At 41.7% G+C, this 20,717-nt stretch overlaps 1 protein-coding gene across 1 annotated transcript in view; it reads right to left on the reverse strand.

The window, feature by feature from the left end:
• ST8SIA1 (ST8 alpha-N-acetyl-neuraminide alpha-2,8-sialyltransferase 1) overlaps positions 1 to 20,717 on the reverse strand; it is a 128,994-nt gene that overhangs the window by 17,269 nt on the left and 91,008 nt on the right. The gene's annotated exons all lie outside the window — the stretch shown is intronic.

Here is a 20,717-nt window from a genome sequence, read left to right on the forward strand (position 1 = left end):
TGAAATCTATTATACTTCTCGCAGAGTACCAGAAGAGGATGAAACCAAGCTTGCCGACATTTTTAAATCACCCTCCATGTGCTGCAGATTGCAGGATGCTTTCCTCAAAGGAATTTTCAGTTTCCTACTGTGATGAAGCAGTGAAAGAATCTAACGGATGAAGACAGGAGACATGATCTAAAAGACAGGATTAAGCACATATGAATGCCACCTGCACTTGGTACTAAATCTGGATGGGTTCATCAAGGCAGAGAAGAAAACTGAGGATCCTGGAGGCTAGCTTGAGTGACAAATACAAAAGAAACAATTCATCATTAACTTTGTGTTTAGAGGTACGAAAGAGGATTTTTGTTCCTGGTAGAACCGCTTATTTCTGGCATATAATTGCCCTAACATTCCTTCCCCTCATGTTAGTCTTTAGGGTGCATCTGTCTAGACCTTTGGTTATTTTAGTCAGCACAAAATATTATTTCCTCATTCTACTCCAATCTACTATTTTCATCTGCTACTTCTTTTTTCCGGTGTTGCTGGAACAACTGTATAAATCTTTCTACCCTCCCTGTGCTCCTCCCTCCCTTAACATACATCCATCTGGTTCTTATGCACTCCTTCACTAAATACTTCAACAACTAATTTTATAAAAGCTTTTTCTTCTTTTATATAAAGAAAAGATACTACAAGGTTTTATTTCTCTTTAAAATTGCTTTTTAGTTCCTAGACAAATCAGGGAGGCAGGGGGCAGGAAATAGGAAATGTAAGGGTATGTGGAAGGAGACTGTCTGCTTCTTTAAAGCTATCTGGTCAAGGTCCTCTTCAATAAACAAATAATTTTTTTTTAAAGGGGTAGTAAGAAAATGAGAAATCCATAAACAAGAACATACAGGGACACAAACCTGGCAGACAAATGATACGGGGGACAGAGAGGAGAACCAAACCTGATCAGTCACACTAATCAATGAGGGTATGAGGGAGTGTGAGAATGTCTATTCCAGCAAGGCTGTCTGAACAAGGAAGTCCTAAATTGGGATGATAAGGGGACAACAAAGAAATCCAAACATATAGAGACACAGACCTGACAGAATAAACATGGAGCCAATGACAAGAAACAAAGCTCACCACTCACACTCATTGATGGGCTATCAAGAAACTGCGGGTGCTACTACCAGGAAGATTAGCCTGGGCTTTGCAACTGGAAACCAGAGGAGGTCCTGGACACCGGCCTGGGAGGAATAAGGGGGACCAGTACAACTACAGAAACTGATGAAGGGATGGATGAAAGGACATGCAGGGGAACAGGGAGGAACAGGGGGACCAGTACAACTACAGAAACTGATGAAAGGATGGATGAAAGGACATGCAGGGGAACAGGGAGGAACAAAGCGGGAGTAGACAGTAAAGGCTATAAAAGGGGCCGGTCACATGTAAAATGCTTGTAAATTACACTTGTCTGGCTGAGCCCTCTGCTTTACAATCACAGTCTGTCCTACCTTCTTATTAAATCTTTTCCTAACTGTCTCTCTGCGCAATCTCACTCTCTATCACATATGTGTGCGTGCTGCAAGGAACAGGCACCAGCTTTTGGGGGGACCAGTGTTATTGCACACTGGGGGCCAGCTGTTGGAGCCAGACCAGAGCTGTAGGCACCCCTGAGTCCATGCTGCCATCTACTGAAGTGAGGGGAGGTCCCTGCCTCCAGCCACTGGGGCAGCAGCAGTGTATGTCCCAAAAACCAGCTACTGGAGTGACTGGGATGAGTGAGGCATCAGCGCTGGAGTGGGACTGTGGATCACAGCCCATGTGCCTGGTGCTGGCTGCTAAGGGGGCGAGGGCCTTTATCTTCCCCAAACGTGATGGTGGGCAAGCTGTATGAGCTGGCAGTATGAGGCTTTGGTTGAACCTGCAACCGGGAGAGCAGCAACCACGTCCCTCAGCCTGGGCAGAAACCCTAGGACCCCCTGTCCCCAGGGCGTCAGGCTGGGCTCCAGTGGCTGGGGAGGAGGGTCCTGGCCAGGGCTGTGGGAGAAGGTTAAGGTGTGTTAGGACCTGCCACAGGAAAAACATTTTTCTTGCCTTGGAAAGAAAAGGATAAAACATTTCAGTTTATGCTTTTATTTTCACTCAAGCCAATAGAAAGTGCTCTGTTTGGATTTGTTACCCTACACTTCATGCTTATGTATAGATGCATCTTCAATACATCCCAGACAGGGATCTTCCAATCCTCTGCAATAGAAAATCACCTCCTGACCTGAGATCTCCTGACTGCCACCCTTTTTTTATGTTTATACTTGGGGCTCTTCTGTTTCTTAAGTTTGCTTCTGGACTTTCGGTTATCCTTGTTGCAGACCTTTTAAAAAATGTCAAAATGAACCATTTTTTAACTGAATAAACTACTACGGTCTTGAGAAAAACTTGTAAACCAGTTTGGTGCCTTCCAAAATGTAATAAATTGTAATTTTCAATGAATAAATTATTCTTCTGGAAAATATACCCCAGAGCTATCCAGAAGTTGCAGTCCCACCTCCAAGGCATGGGAGCTGTTTGTAATAAAAGAAATAAGTTATGGATCCCAAACCTACTTCTGATACTGTGAAGGGCAATAATAGTCCATGTTCTGGAAATCCATTCAAGACAGCTACATTTAAAATTATGCTCATAATATATTATTACTTTATAACCACAAGCATCAGAAAGACATAGATTCCATGATGAACGACGAACACAGCTTCAGAGCTCAGATCAAAAATCAAACCTTCATCTTTTGTCCTTGCCACCCACCCTCTTCAAGTCACAAATGTTACTTGAATAGGAAATACAAAGAAATAAAATGTGGTTCAAACTCCAAGGAAAATGGGCACGGACAGCCCCAGAAGAGCACTAGACTGAGAAAATCAGAGCAAGAAGGAGCCAAGATTGGTCAGTGATTAGGACACAGCTGTGCTGCTTCATGCACAGACTCACCAGGAAGAAAGCACGCTCTGAAACAAAACACTGCTGCCTTAAATAGCAGATGCTGTGATAGGCAGGGACAAGCTGCTCAGCATGTGCATGGTGGCTGTTGGTGAAGAAGGGTAATGAGGAGGAAGGCCAGCAAGACATGCTCAGATGCTTGAGGGGTAACAGGATTCCCCACAGACTCTTGCAAACCTCTGCAAACCAGAGGCAGAAACTGCATGCAAACTTAAAACACCTTTAAAAGTAGATTGTGCTGGATTAAAACTGTCACTGGTGCAAGTCATACACACATTTCTGATGAACAGGATATGAACAGGTAATGTCAGTGAGCAGGCAGTCCTTGTAACCCTTGAATGGCTGATCCCAGATGCAAGCTCACCCATGCTGGCTGTATGGCAGGGAACGGTCCTCCTAAGTATGTTGTATCTTCAAATGTGACTGAGCAAACAAGCACTGTATAAAAACCATGCCTCGTCAGTTCAATGAGATACATAGAAAGCTATAATGAGACCAGGGGAAAAAGGCCAGAAGCAGACATTAAAATGCACGTAGAAACAAACAGCTCAGAGATGGTGAAACACGGAGACCCCCCGTCACGCTCTAGAAACAGATGCCATTGAAGAAAAAAAGACAACAACTCCTTTCAAACAAAAGGGTCTGATCCCATTTCCAGAAAGCCCAAAAAGAAAATTCTGTTGTCTTCAGGTACAGGAACACACTGCATAAATCAAATGTGGTAGGAATTGTCTGGAAAGTGAAACTGTCATCACTTGGCAGAAGTGGACTTATTATCCAGCTGAATCATTGTCACACCAAGAAATTCACTGGGATGAAGTTATCTAAACCTAACAAAGATTAATTCAATATCACCCTGATATATAGGCCCAGGTGAGCGTACTTTTGAGATGATATATATCAGCATAACTTGAGAGACTGCATTTATCTTTGTAAATTTAGGGGTGATGGATCAGTATATTATGCACCAGCAATGCGCCCTGAACATGTTATGACAAGCAATCTGCAATCTGCTTGCCAGCAAAGAATAATGCCTCATCCAATGCCAGGATCTTACACTGAACGTGCTGGTTAGACAACAGAATTATTGAAAATGACAAAAAGTCTGCAGTTCAAACACTGACCACATCCAAATCCCCGTGCTGTGCCTAAAGTGCTGAGGCTGCACCTCCTATTGAAGGAGGTTATGCATTTGACATAGTTAGACCGCCCTGATTCGGGAGCAGGGAAGTGTGCTGTGCGACAAGAACAATGGACCAAACACTCGCTGCCTGAGCAACGCTGCTGATGTCATGTCTGACTTCAGTGGAGTCGCTCCAGGATTTTTCTCAATTAGGGCACAGTTAGTCCAGCAGCAGCATTTTGAAACATTCACGCTTGTCAGGGGAAGGAGTAAAAGAAGAGGAATCTCTGGGACCTTCTGCAAGCCTTTTGGAATAAACAATGGTCCATCAGCCTCACTAGACCCTGTATGAGTAATGAGCCACAACCCCTGAAGGATGACCACTTAAAAAACTCCTTCGCCTTTAACTATTAAGACACATAAATAAAGATTGAAAGGACACTTGTGGAGATGCCTACCACACAGAAAGTGACAGGAAGGTTGAAAACAAACAATTTTGCCACCAGTGCAGTGAGAACACTGCAGCTTCAATCACGAATAAAAACAAAACCCCGTCAGCACAGCCTGAAAGCCTGCTTAAACAGCACAAGCGCAGGTGGTCAAAGATCAGGTATAATAGCGTCATACTGGTTTTTAACTCCCCAAAGCAATGTCTTTGCCAGCAGATGGCCCATCCTCTTGCTTCTTCATTGTTAACACGTCACTTGATCTGTTTAACACACTGTCCTCACTCTGCAAAAAAACTGCACTGTGCAAAATTATCTCTACTTTGGAGCACTTTGATCACGTTATGAAATGAGGTAGCTGCATGGACTAACATCAGCTAGCAGATGCAGACTGTTTAAATGGCTAATCATGCCTTTGTTGCAAAACTGGGGTTGTAATACAATGAGATAAGCAAAAGGCAGAGATGAGAGAGATGCAAAGGCATCTACATAGACCACCTTGGCACAGGCTGAGGTCAGAGCCACAGAAAAGATGCTGTGAGAGATGCAGCATAAAAGCAGAGTGAGCAAATTCCCAATAAAACATCAAAAAGCAATGATGTGGAAATAAATTTTTAGAGCTAGCAATGTGCAAACTGCAAGGGAGTCACAGGTTGAGTTCAGTTTATGAGAGAGTAAGAAAGACAAAGGTGACCTAAAATGACACAGGTTTTCTATGTAAGTAAAAACACCTTTCAAAAACCTCTCCATTGCATTCTATGGGCTTTGGTTTGTGTCCAAGGGCTCCAAACGTGGCAGGGTTTCTCTGAACCCTTTCATGTTTTGCTAACATCTGTTAGCAAAATCTTTTCTCTCTCTCCTAGTGGCGACGAATATTAATCTAGACCCTGGAGACCACCACTGTCCCCACAAACTATATGCTGGCCCAACACTGAACATTTAGCTCTATCATCCAGCCACCTCCTATTTCATTTAGCAGAATCACAGGGCCAGTCAGCTGATAGCTTAATTAAGAAAAGGATGTGCTGGTGCCTATAAATCTAAAAACAATGTTCATAATAAACTATGACACTACCCCTCCTTTTTTTCTAGTTTTATCACTATTATCACACTCAATAAGCAGCGTCTGAAATAGTTAGCATAGTGTGTCCCCAACACAGGCTCTGCAATGAAAAGGTTACAGTTTAGGAAGGAAAACCAAGCAGACTTATGGGCACTGTCAAGACACCAAATGATAGAGAAGAAACATATCTCATACAGCTATAACTAAAGCCTCACAGAATGTGAGGCACGACAGGTATTTTTATACTCTTTTACTGACCCAGCAAAAACAAAAGCCCAAGCACTGGTTACACAAAGGAATGAAAACCTCCAAAATGTTGCAATTAGAGAGACATGAAAAAATTATTTTTAGGAGATTTTGCAAAGAGCTCTTCATACCAGAGTCTCTCCAACAGCTCAAGTGTGTAGTATGACAGTTTTACCCCAGCTGAGGATCTGCTGATTGTGCACACATGTGTTTGCGTATGTGCCGTGATAACGTAGCGTAATGATTACAAACGGGGATCCAGCCCAGCTTGTGTTGTTACACATTCTCTACTCCCATTAATCTCCTTGACAGCGGGGAACAGAAAAGACAGACAAGGAGGAAGGGATTATACGGCACACTGTAGGGTGTGTTTGGCTCCTCAGAGGAGGGCCCCATACAGCCAGAAGGAAGAGAAGCCAAGAGAAATGCACACAGGGAATGAACCCTCTGAGGGAAGGGCAGTGTATTTTAAATGCTGCACAATATGTGGAAAAGGAAAAGGGTAGTCAGGCAAATTCCTCCAGGAAGCTACTTGAAAACAGGGAGGTAACGAGTGAACGACAGGTTGCCACCAAGGACAAGGCAAGTGGAATGGCAAACGAAAGAAGAAGCAGAGTTGACGCAATCATTGCATTATTTTTAAATACTGATTTAAAGGGAAGAAACAAGGAAGAAAAGAAAAAAAATCAGACTGCATCCAACTGCTTCTGATGTGAAATGAATGGGACACACCCGCATTTTTTACTTCATTATGTCAGTCAGGAAGAGTTGCTGTTCAGTGGAACCAGCAGGCTCATACTACACGTAGTGCTGAAACTCACACCTGCATCCATTTCCAAATAAGTGATCAGTTCGTGGAGGTTTAAGGCTCTGGAATAACTGTTTTTGACTGCTGCAGATGAGAGCTCTGGGGATGAAAAAGTCAACCTAACCATTACCTCAAATGCCTAATTCTGTGGGACTTGGATTTATAAATACTATGATTTTATTTCTCACATTTCATTTAGTTGGAAATGGGAGCTGCAATCATGACAGCAAAAGCATTTATTTTGCTTATGGTAACACTAGCAAAGTAATAATTAAACTGAGACAGTTCAGTAACATGCTCCCTCCACAAACCTCTCTGGAGGACCGTCACCAATTGACTTATAGCACAAAGTAAAATCTCATAATGTTTCCTGATAAATTATTTTGTAGCAAAGCCACCTACACTGCACAATATATCTTGCCGCCTCCCTCCCTCTTTCTCTCCTACATCTGCTTTCCTCCTCACCTCCCAACAGCATCTCATGAACTCTCAGGTGTCACCATGAGCCTGTTTCCCAGCGCTTCCTCTTCCCATCCCTGTTCTTCATGTTGACAACCTCCACAGTACAGTAATACAGAGGTGGCTCTTGCCACAAAAATAATACACAGCAACATACACAGTGTTTGCATAAACTGACTGCACTGACTGCCTTGAAACAAGGCCTCTAAGGACAACAAGGAACTGCTTTATTAACTGTGGACCCAAGGGTATTTTTGCCTTTGCTTCCCCGGAACAGATGTCCAACAGGAACCAATCTCTAATGTTGTAATTGAGTCAAAGATCAGTGAGGAAATAAGCTTTAATCATCTTTGGGATTTCAAACAACAGCTTTCACTCTCAGATCTCTTGAGCACACATTTATAGAACTTCTTTAATTTCATTTGTACTGAGATAAAGGAAAAGTGAGAACAAAATGTAGAGGCCAAGTAGTTTTACCCATTTCACCTTCACTGTTGAACCGTTGCTCAAAATATTTCTTTCCTGGGGGTAGACCTACCACCAGAAGCAAGGCAGACACACAGTCCTTTTATTTATGAGTCTGCTAAGTGTGGCTGGACATCTGTAACTAGACATATTACACGGGCCTAGGGCTGGGAGAAGAAAGCGCTGCTTGTAACAGAGAGGGAAATAATCAAGAACCTCTACTGCTCTTTCAGTCTTTAAGCACACTGAATCATTTGTTTATCTGAGGTTATCACTGCAACAACAACAAAAAAGTTTTAATTTTTGTGAAGAGAACTTTTTTGGTTATCTGGGGAGAAAATCCTTGATATTGAAACAGCTGCTTCCTACCCATTTTTAGCTAGCATGGCTGCTGTGTAATTCAGGGATCAACTTCCCACTTTTGCTGATTTAAAAAAGCTTTACTGTAAGCTCTCCCTCTCATTCTAAAACGGGGAACTCTCAGCAAGAGTATCTAAGCTTTTGCAGCGCTGAGGCAAACAGGCTGATGCCACTTACTGAAAAATAGAGATGCTGTCTGTGGAGCATTCAAAATTGTGGACTATAATGTTCCCTCCAGGTATCACAGCATGGTTTACTCCAACTGTCCTTCTATCATACACTGAACAACTATAAATTCCCAGTACCTCTGTTTTATTTCCTAAGCAGTGTATACCCACCACAATTCACTTATTTCTCATTCTAAATGCACTTCAGGGGTGATTTAGTTATGACATTAGGAGACACCAATACTGGCAGATGTAAATGACTGTCAGCTACGCAAGAGTAACCCTCCTAGGTTTGATGTCTTATAGCAAGGGCAAGAAAAAAGGATGCCTATTTAAAAGGGGTTACAATACACAGTCGAAAGCTAAACAGAAACAGTTGGGTGGATTTGCAGAATTGCTTCAGGCTTTAATTCACATTTGTTGTGATGATTTACAGTGTAATGACCTGTTCTCCCAACTGTTTGTTCCTGCCTCCTGCTATGGGTTACTGCCTCCAAGGAAAGTCAATAAAATGAAACTTGTGAGGGCTGCTTCAACGCAAAGCTCTGCAACTTTGCTAACGCCACGCTCAGAGGTGCGTTGAGCGACAGCCATGGAACAGGCACCAAGTTCTATAAATTCCACCTCAAATCAGTAGCAAGCAGCTAGGGATGGGGCACAGGTAGCACTTACATCCACCTCTGGTGTTGGCTAAGTACATACACACCTCAGGCATAAGGCCCTTGTGTCTAAGCTTGTGAGTATGGAAAGGGGCCAGAAACTCAAGCTTTACCTGAAGAATAACCACTCTTAGGGATTTCACCAACTGGTGTAAACATGCTTTTATCTGAGGGAATGACTCATCATACATAAATTAGTTTATTATCTTTTAATTGCAATTTTTTTAAACACCAGGAGTTAAAGATGTAACCCTTTACACTCATTAGTTTATTTTTAATTCATTAGAATGTTAAGTAAACAGGGAAAAACTGATTTTCTTAGTTCACAGCAGAATTCAATAACGAGCTGGTACAGATCAGGATCTCCTAATCTCCTACAGGGAGGATATAAGTTCATGTTTCTCTTCTGCTACAACAGCGAGAAGCAGTAGCCACTACTGCCTCACATGAGCCATTTGTCCAGCTCAGCCACTAGCTCTAGGGCTTCACATGCGTGCTCGGCCTGAGCCTACAATTGCCAGGTGCCACTTTCAGTTCTCTGTGCTCGGCTAAAAGATTTCTATCTTTTCTCTCACTTTAAAATCAGTTAAACTGTTCTCACTACCAGTGAAGCTGTGAAACTGCAGAGGTGACTCCCATTCTAGCCATTTAAATATAAGGAAATGTAAAGGAGCTTTTTCTCACACTCAAGCTGCTCAGAGTGTCCCTTGGCAAAAGCAAAATCAAGCACCAACATTGTGCAAAAAGGCAGAGAAACCAGCCATGGAGCTGAGCTGCAGCAAGGTGCAGAATAGATGGTACCTCTATCTATACCAGAGACTGGCTTTGAAGGTGACAAATATATTAGCTATTAACTTCACTTATAGGAAAAATTCATAAACCGTTATGGACAACACCAATTATATTGTCACTAGAGTCACAGGGCTACTTCTCGGTTTCATTGGTCCAATATTGTAACTACTGCATGTACAACACTTAAAAATACTAGCTATATGCAAAAACAACGACTACTTTACTAGAGTCTGTCGTCTTAGTCATAGCATTAACCTATTAGAAGAATGTACACTGTGACTGAAGGCTTTTATGGGAGACTGTACATGCATTACAATAAATTAAAAATGGGACAATATAGCCTTTTTTAATAAATAATATGCTGCTGCTGTCACGCGTATTATGGGCTGGCCGATTCCCAGAAAAATGAATGTTAGAGTTCTGGTGGCCAAAAGCAGACTGCTGTTTTATGGGTAGCCATCAAAATATTAGACAGTCTTCCCTGCTATACACAATAAAAATATCCAATTACACTTTCTAAAGAAATCACATTAATTTAAAGGTGTAGGCACCAGAAAATATATTATAGGAACAGTGTGTGACAGCCTTTTGGAAACACTAAGACTTCTACTAATACTAATCATGGCTAGAAGGGCTCTCTTAGTAATTTTGTAGTTGAATAGAAACAATGAATAAACTGAATTGAATGAATTGAATAAAAACAATGTGAAATTACAATTTCAGCTAATAATCAGTAGCTTCTAGTTCTTAATAACTTCAGGTTTCCTACAGAACAACCCCAAATTCTGCTTTTAATTACATAATTGCAAATCCAGAATAACTGATTTGGGAGATAAAATGCTGTTAAGAATAAAAAGCTACTAAGAGTTTAATTCAGAGTTTTTCTGTTTGCTGACCTTAATTGATGGGAACTAGGCAATGTTTTTGATGGAGCCTTCTACCTGAAATGCTTAGATGCAAATAATTTCACAGTGAGAGCTGGAGGGGAAAAGCATCAAGACATTTCAATATGTTGTAAACAAAATAGAATTAGGTCTTGCTTTAAATTGTATTGCAGATTTCATTTTTCTCAAACACAAATACTTTTAGTACTTCAAAATAAAATTAAATACTCTAGTCTGAACCTTCAAAAACATTTCCTACAACTCAAAATAATTACTTTACTTTCTTTGGACTTTCCAGCTAACAAAATAACTAGCTATTTGCACAGCTCTAAGATTAGACTGTGAGAAGTAAATCTTGATATTTTACTTTTTTATATATGTATATGTAGACACACATGTATACATACATAAATAAGAGAGGGAGAGAGACCAGGATATATTTTACCATTTCCTCAAATGGTACATGTAGCCTGTTTTGGTCTCTTTGCAGCAACACTCATCAGCAAACAACTTTTGGTTTGTGTGGTGGTAGCAAACAGATAACAAGAGCCACGTCAAGTCTCATGCACAACAGCAACAAATCAAAATTTGTTATATGGAACAACTTTCTAAATTGAAAGCTGCTGCTAGTTATCAGAGATGTTTTTTAAAGCGTGACCCAGCAGCTGCAGACATTGTTCACCAGACAAGGCAGCCTCTCCTCTCTTTGAGAGACCGGAGAGGATTGGCTTTGAGGGAGGGCTAAGGCACACTTCACTCTGAGCAGGTCATTCTAACCACCCATATGGCAGCTCAGAGCAAAAAGCACCTTCAGAGGGCCGTTCACCTTCAGAAAGCACTCCTCTCCCTCCCTCCAGCTGCAGAAACCTAGAGGAAACCCTGGACTTTGTGATACCCACAGATAGATGACACAATTTGCAGCACAGCTGGATCCAAAGCTCAACAGCTGTCCCAGGTGAACAACTGCACTTACAATAACAAGTTCTATATTTTGTCACATGGAAATGAAACACTATTACATTTCATCCAAACCAGTGCTTCTTTTGTCCATGTTATTCCAATCTTACGCTTTTTTTATACATTTGGCCAAAACCACAAATAATGATGGAGTGTTGTTTTCTGTACTGAAAACTTTCCCAAGGGATAGGGGGGAAAAAAACATTTGAAAAAATATTCAGAAATTATTGGCCTGTGTCTTTAAGAACTACAGGCTCGTTTGTTACAGATTTCTGTAATAATTTGTGTTTCACTGTGGATATCTGGAGAGCAAATACAAAGTGTAAACAATTAACAATGGTAATGGAAATGGGGTATCTGTCTCATTAATTAAGGATTACAGTATGAAATGGTCTAATGAATTGCTAATTTAAATAACGAGCCTTAGTTCAGTACTAGCTACCTTCATTACAAATGAAAAGCATAGTAAAAATCACAGGTGACTCACAAGTAACCTAGATCTGATCCTCCAGAAGTGCTGCATAGACCTCAGTTTTGTGGCAAGCCAAAAGCACCTCCCAGCATTATCACTCAGTCATTTGCAAGAAAACCTATTGTTTATGGGGCACTCTGCCCTATTCAAACAAAAGGGATATCATTAAGTTCTGTTGGAGAAGCACAAAGGCCCAAACATAAGCTTCAGCAGCTGAGAGAAAGAGAGCAATTGCAGCAACCATAGCTTTTCAGATGGCGAGAATTAGTGTAGCTCCTTTGGCTTCACAAGAATTATAGGGATATTATACACCAGCTGAGGATGTTATCCATTATCTGTAACTCCAGCTGTGTCTGCATTACTAATCCAGCCAGATCTTTGAGTCGAGACTTAAATGGCATGAAGCAGACTGCTTAATATAATTTAAATACAAAGAAGAGACTCATAGATAATTTCTGCTTCAACTCACAATGACTCAGAGCTAAGTGAATATGGCAGAAAAAATCAACCAACACCACAGTTTTTGAACAGACCACCGAGTGGTCCATGCACACAAGTGCCACTGAAAATTATTTCTTTGTTGAAATGACTGTGTTGTGCAATGAGCATTTTGTTATGAGTTTTGAACACTCCATACTCAAGTTGTTCTCACTTGGCATATAGTCCAAAGCTGCTGCAAGATGGGAGATAGCGAAAGGGTTCCTACCTTATAAACAGTTTGCTCTTAAAATTCTTTATTTAACCCCCCCCTTTTTCCCTTTGCATAATAATTCCATAGAATTCAGGGCAAATTTACAGGTTCAGCAAACATTTTAAGAAGAAGCGTGCTTATCTGTTGTGAGCAAATGTAAAAAGGGAAGAAAAAAATCTAGGTCTCAGTAAGTTAAAGGATATGCACAGAAAAACAGTGACAACATATGCCTGGCTCGATTAGTGAGCCACCATCCTGAAAGCAGCGAGTTCATCACGTACTAGGATGTCCTCTTTTTTCAGGCTGCTGCTGTCAGAGCTGCCTGAACAGCTTGCACTTCATGATTACAGTCTATGCACGCAACTGCTCAGTCACCTTGCACAACTCAAAACTTCTGGCAAACTGCGTAAAAGGAAGTCGCAAAGAACCCTCTAAAAAATTCACAGAGGAGCCCTTTCCAGGTGGCTGCCAAAGGACATTCATGACAGGTCCATATGCAATACAGAGAAGCAGAGGGAACAGGTGCCTTGTTAAGGGTACACGTCACCCCTACATCAGTCAGATAAGTTATCTTGCAAACTCTCCTATGGCATTGATATAGTTTTGCTTCCAAACACACAGAGCTGGAGGTATATGCTTAGCATGTTACCTTTGTTGAGGAAAGGGGGAAAAAGTAACGCAAATAAAATGAGAAGTGGATCTAGGGTTCAGATGTTGGTATCTCCCGAACACCCTCACGCCACTCTTCCTCCACCTTTTGTTCCAACTCTGTGTACAGTGCAGTAGCTGCCAGTTCCCCCATACCTCCCTGGTTTCAGCAGCAGCAGCAGTTTTCACTTTGTTAGGCTGTGAGAAGGCTCTGAAGGAGTCACTTGGCTAGTCAGACTGTGTTTGCTGCCTGACCAGCTATTCCCCATCTCCTCCACAAAAAGGCAGATACAGAGGACAGAAGTTTTCCAAAGGCTAGATTGAGCCCACACACTCCCCTTCAGTTAGACAATGCCACTTTACATATAAACCCAGATTAAAGAGTAGAATAAAGCATAAAGTAGAAAATGGGAATGAGATTACCTAATACCCCTGCTCAACTCACTCAACTATATCCTGCTACAGAGGCAAAGCAGTCTCACTTTAGTTTTAAGGAAAGGACGTTATTTGAGTTCTAACCAAGGAACTTCACAAACATTTATTCTAAAAATCAACACTTCCTATGTCAATGAGTATCATTATAGCCAATTTTTCAAATAAGTGATTTGAAGCAAAAATGACCTTTCCTAATGTCAGAAAGCTTGCACCCAACAGAAATCTTGCTTCCCAGTTCCTGCCCTGACCACTATAATGTCCCTTCCACTATAAGCAATAAATGTCCTTTGGGAAGTAAGTTGTCTGAGTAGTGCAAAACAAGCAAAATTCATACTGAAAACCATGGGTCAGGGCTTCAGCTGCTGTACTTCCATTGTCTTAACAGAGCCAGCAGATCCTTAGAGCCACCTGAAGACAACGAAACACAATTTGAAGGTTATCATGCGTGAATGCCTTTCTCTGTGTGAAGATGGAATCAATCCCTTAAAAGACAATTCACTCTATAGGACAGAATTATCCTTCACAACTAGTAAGCACACAAAGGGAAAAAAACATTAATAGCTCACACCCACTTTATTTTGATTAAGTAAATAACATTCATCACCACTAATAAATTTATAATATTTTTACTCAGGTTTCCAGGACTGTTGCTAACAGTGGTTATTTAAGGCTTCATTTCAGAGAGACACATTTTCAGGCAAGGTTGCAAAGGGCAAAATGAGAGGAAGGGTAAATACTACTCCAGAACTGAGCTGACCCAGCACATACAGGAACACTAATGAAAATAAAAGGAGGGTGTTGAAGGTCCTTCTGTGCTGTGGCTGCTCAGTGATTGTGGAAAACTAATAGGAAGGGACACATCCCTGAATGACTGATGGATAGCATCTGCTCTGTAGGGAAGTGGGATACTCAGGGTCCTGCCAGTCCATACCAGAGGAAAATTCCTTGGACAGTAAGTTTGTCACTTGATGAACACCTCTGCAGATGAGGAAGAAGCATTAGAGATGAGAACCAAACCCTGCAATATTCTGACATTGTGTGAACAGCAATTAGCAATTCTGTAGACAGAAACAGGTTTTCTGGCAGGTCCCATTAATCTCTTTATGCAGATTTAATACTCATGAAAGAGATTGCATGAGCAGCCAAGAATGTAAGTGCTCGTCATACCGGGTACCTCATCAAACACCTATGACTGAAGACTGGGCAAAGGGCCAGGAATACACTACTCTGGACTTCGCTCTGATTCAGTGTCGGCCTGTGATGGCTCCATCATGTTTCTGTTATCCTATCTGAAAATGAAGGATGATGATATTTCATCTGCCTTGCTAAATGCTTCAGCTTTGTAACTGTCTGTAAACAGCAGCTTGACTTAAACTTATTCCATTTACAAAAAAACCAGCTTCTGAAGTGGCATGGAGATCAAATCTTTTCTATCACGCCCCACACGCAAGCCTTTTGGTTCCTGCTCTCCATTACAGTTCACGATCAACAGTCAGAAACCCTTCCTAAAGGCCAACTGCAAACCTTGCAGCTGGCTGTCAGATAGGCTTTCGTGCCACCCACACTCTGCAGCTTTTCTGAAGGCTCCTTCCTGCCTGACACAGAAAGACGAGAACAGCTTAAGTTGTCATTCACTGGGAAACTGACTGGGACAAGGCATGAGTGGTCTCGAGCCAAAAGACAACCCGTGAAGGAACTGCAGTGCTGAACTGCCTCCCATTTTACTTGTTAGCAGTATCACCTTCGTGCCAACACGAACACTCATTTTTATTTTTATTCTACCTCCAAGCAGTTTGCTCTCAGTGATTCAAGCTTGTTCTGCACTTTAACTTCTACTGGCCGAGAGCAGAGCACAGTGAAGATTGGCTTGACAAGTGACATACAGCTGGACAGAGCGTAGAGCATGACGTGAGCACAGAGCATGACTAGGACTCCTGGGATATCCATCCATTTGGCACATCCCTGCTAAGGCCCCAGCTGGATCACCCCAGAGTAAACTGAACTTACTTGACCCTTTTAGGGCTGATGGGAAGAACATGAGCAGATGGTGAGGTGCCCATCTCCTGTAATGAATCATTTAGAGAGTAACTAGCTTTACTGGCTCATAAAGATGTGCTTTACATCCATGAAAAGGTCTGTATCTGTACATGCAGTGTGATCATTTTCTTATGGATAAACAAGCTTGGTATTCCTCCACCTTAACCCCTAATCTGATTCAGATTTACACGGCTACTCCCCTGGCTATTCACCCTTCCTATCTTCCACAAATAACGGAAGCCTACAACAAACCTAGCGCTGATGCAGGGTCTTCGCTGTATTTTAGTTGGCAACCTCTGATGCATATGTGACTAAATTTGTATATTCTGTTTAAAGTCCCCCCATCTCACAAAATTGAACACAGTTAAAGAATAGTGCATTTGGGTTTGGGTTGTTTGGTTGTGTGGGTTGTTTTTTTTTTTTTCCTTCGTTTTATAACTTACTTGCTTTACTAAAAAATGAGGCTTAATTCTTACTATTTTCTTGTCCTGACTTGTACTCAAGCAGTTTACTGTCAGGATATAAATCTGGCTACTTCTTGAAGTGTTGTTTCCCCCAGAGTTTAGTCTGGCATAAAACCAGTGGAAGGTAGAATGTAGATTGGTCAGAAATATCTGAAAAGCGACACTTTACCATACCAAGAGCAAGCCAAATAGTTCAACTAGTCTAATGAATCTAAGAACCATCCCCTTTTACCTTGTACAGTGTAAGTAGATCTTCCAGTTACTGAATTGACCTTTATAAAAAGAAAAAATAATGAAGTCATGTTCCACCCTTTTATTCTGCTTATTACATTTTTGTTTTCACTCATTCTGGCAGTTTTTCTTTCTATTTGGTTTTGGTTTACCTCCAGTTAGGACCCAGCAGAGTGGTGCCACCCAACTCGCTGCTCCATAGGCTGGCTAGCTCAGCTCAGCCTTCAATATTGTCATTGGGAGTAAGTGTAAGAAGCATGAGTATTTCTACATGTGTTAGACTAAATTTCAATTTTTAAAAAAAATGTCTAAAAGAGTACATCACCTAAGGTATCAGTGACAAGGAGAATGCCATCTTAATATGTGTTGGCATGCAAAATGGAAGAGCAAGTATAAAGAAAGAGCTACTGGATAAGATTAGGCGAGAAAAAAATAGATTAAAATCTCATTATACAGAAGATCTGGGTATATCACAGAGCTTCAGCTCACATTCTAGCAACTGCTGATGGCATTCTCAACTGTGCACATCTAAGCAGACCTTTCAAACCAGACATGTCAAGTGGCACAGGCACCTGCTGTATGAAACCAGGAAATGCTGTTTAAACACATGGAAAGCTTTTTTTTCCTGTCAGAGTAGTTAAATACCAGAAGAGGTGGCCTGGAAGGGTGGTGGTGTCTCCATTCCTGGAGATAATCAAAACCCAACCAGACATGGACCTGGGCTGCCAGGTCTAGGTGCCCCTGCTTGTTCAGGGGATTGGTGCAGATGACCTCCAGGGGTCCTTTGCAACCTCAACCATTCTGTGATTCATTCTGATCAGGCTTAGCTATTGTCATGGTTTAACCCCTCGCTCGCTCCCCCCATGGTGGGATGGGTGAGAGAATCAGTAGGGTAAAAGCGAGAAAACTCGTGGGTTGAGATAAAGGCAGTTTAATAGGTAAAGTAAAAGCTTCACACACAGAAGTAAAGCAAAACAAGGAATTCATTCACTACTTCCCATGGGCAGGCAGGTGTTCAGCTGTCTCCAGGAAAGCAGGGCTCCATCTCGCATAACGGTTACTTGGGAAGACAAATGCTGTCACTCCAAACATCCCCCCCACCTTCCTTCTTCTTCCCCAGCTTTATATGCCGAGCATGATGTCATATGGTGTGGGATATCCCTTTGGCCAGTTGGGGTCAGCTGTCCCGGCTGTGTCCGCTCCCAACTTCTTGTGCAGCCCCAGCCTGCTCACTGGTGGGGTGGTCTGAGAAGCAGGAAAAGGCCTTGACTCTGTGTAAGCACTGCTCAGCAGTAATTAAGATATCCCTGTGTTATCAACACTGTTTTCAGCACAAATCCAAAACACGGTCCCATACAAGCTACTATGGAAAAAATTAACTCTACCCCAGCCAAAAGCAGCACAGCTGTAAAAAAGATTTCAACTCTACCATGCCAAGATGGTGGCTGTTTTGACTGTATTTGCAGCATTGCAAAGACTTGGGCAAGTAACCTTAGCTGTGAAAATCTGCATCCATTCAGTCCCTCCAGAGACTAAGCAGGATACTACAAATTACATGGACATTTGGGTATGTAAAAATCTACCCACAGGATTTAGTCAAGTCTCTGCCTGAAGTAGGGTTGGAAAAGGTAATATTGGATTAGTGTGTCTCTTAGTTGGACAGTAAATACAACCATCTGGTATAAGTCTACATTACTGTATTATGGTACCACAGTACTTCATTACTAGATATTTCAAGATAGCAGAGAATGAAGCTGATAGAGTTTGACCAGAATCAGGAAGGAAATTTTGATTTAAGTTATAAATCTTTTAAGCTGCAGGATGAACTCCTGCCATAGAAACAGTGGTGGACTCAGCTGTCTATTCTACACTGTGTTTCATATCAGCATTACTCACTAATGCCAACCTGCTGTATGAAAAAGGCATGGCTCTGGAAAATTGAGCCAAGATTATTTCTGAGAACAGTACATATTCACCACTGCTATCGATTTGAAACATTGCTCCACACCTAAAGCCAGACAGAAACACTGTCTTATTTGTACGTAAACCCTGCCAACAGTAGCAGAAGTAATAATTACCATACAAGAATCAACACCTTGACATCATGTAATGAAATAAATTCATTAGAAATTCAAGAACACATCTGGTTTGCACATTGTTTGCCATCCTTCTACACAGAGCAAAGCAAAAAAGGTAGGAAAGTCACAGTGGAACATTCTAGTCTCAAAATGCATTTTCTTTTCCTTTTAAAGCACAAAGAATCCATAGCCCTGTAGAAAAGCCAATTAGAAGGCTGGCACAGATGAAGTTAAAAAGAATTATAAAATTTCATGTACAAAAAATTCATAAAGTGACTAAAATTTCTTATTCTGAGACATTTGAGAAATCTCTTGCGTATTTCAAAACTCACGTGAAATGAACACTTAATTTTAGTGTGCAGTTTGAGTCAAGGAGTCAGAACCTTAAGGGTCTGAATTTAGCAGCCTGCCTGATTCAGTGAGAACTACACAAGTTATTGAAATGCTTAAACAGCACGCCAAAATCAGCAATGCAAATCTTACAATTGTATATTCACATGCTGAAGGGAGAGTGTTAAAATTACTCTACTGGAGCTCTTTTATACTCACACTTCACAGCTCCATCTTTTATTAGCTGTTAATAATACAGTTCAACATTACAAGCTGTCTACACACTCTGATCTAGCTTTCTATTCTAACTGTTCAAATCTAAACTCATGCAAGCCTGAGCTTATTTTATGATTATTCCCCAGTTATTCAAGCTGTAATTTTTTACTGTGCTGTCACAGACTTTTTTTTTTTTTTGGAGCTCTCAGTGTAACTGGGTGTTTGCTATTTAAGTGCAAGAAAAAGTGAATGCTGTGTACAGAGCAGTCGGAGTGCAAGAATCCATTATCTATGGACTTTGGTGGAAGTTGCTCTGAAGCACACAAGATAAAGCTTCCGTTAATGTAAATGGCAGGTTTTTGCTTTAGAAATGGCATCAAATTCAAAGAGGCCACTCTTAATTCTTGCCTTATGTCCACAGAGAACCAGGTTTTGTTCATAAGAACAGCCCAGTGAAAGGTAAGAAACTGAATCCAGCCTATGCACTGGCCATGCGGCTTTATGGAAAAAAAGGAGCACTCAGGCAATGTGGAGGCTGCTGCTCGTCATGTCAAACCGCATGGCTTTGTTGAACTCCTCCATGTCTCTGTCCTTTGTCCTTCATTACCACCACAAGTTCTTTGGAGCTGTCCTGCTCCATCTTTTTGTCTTTTGTTCAGGTAACATCTACCACTGTAGGGCAGGGACCCCTGATTAATGCAAGTAAACGCACTGAAAACTTTTAGTCTTGCAGGGATGACAAAAGTGACAGGAGGTAGAGCTCAAATTGCCATACTATCCCTTGATATGTCCTGTGTGCTGATGGGAGTCAGGGGAAGTCTTTGTGGTTCAGTTCAAGCACACAGGTACATTCCCCAGCTCAGCTCACCACCGCATGGGGAAAGGACAAGGCAGCAGATCGAGGACACAAGGGGAATCCCTGCCAAAGTCAGATGGCGGATGCTACATGTTCAGAGCATTCCCCAGCTTACACTACAGCCTTTTGTCCTGACCACCTCCTTGCTCTCCTCTAGCCCCATCTTTTCTACTGACCCAAAATAAATGCAACTCCTCATTCACTTTGAGCCCAAGCAGAGAAGCAGTAGATATGCTCTCCTTGTAAGGTATTTCTAGCTTACTGAGAAAAGGAAACCATAAGTTGATAAAAGAGTCTTCCATGTTTACAAACAATCATGACAGCCTCTCACATGACATCCCCAAATGCAGACACCTCTGCTGCGTGTTTTCTCCATTGATGTTTGGACAATCCAAACTATACCAGGAGCTTCACAGATATTAAGACTTTTTTAATCACTAGGCGCTCTGTCACTACCAACCACTTTTTGAGGTCCTCTTACCCTCCTGCAGAGGAATTCCTGCTGCTAAGCTCTCTGGTGGAAGATGCAGATGAACTGATGCCACTGTAGGCCACACATTACGCTTTCTTTGAGTTCCTCTGCACCACAGATTCCTTCCCCCAAGGCCCAGGGAAAACCTTAAAGGAACTCTCTGCAAACAAGTGTTGCTACACTGCCAGGGTATGGATGGAGCAGAGGAGAACTGAAAGACGACCTATGCCTTTACCTCCCCAGCAGATAAATGGGGCAAGAGCTATAGGGAGAGGTAGCGTCTTAGATCAGCTGATTCATGGTAAAAACCAGAAATAGTTCTCAGAACTGTTGGTGTTTAGTTTGGTACTTTTGCTTGTTTACGTTTTGTGGAACGACATCTGTGTGCTTA

Source organism: Phalacrocorax aristotelis, chromosome 1 (genome assembly GCF_949628215.1).
Source record: "Phalacrocorax aristotelis chromosome 1, bGulAri2.1, whole genome shotgun sequence".
NCBI lineage: Eukaryota > Metazoa > Chordata > Aves > Suliformes > Phalacrocoracidae > Phalacrocorax > Phalacrocorax aristotelis.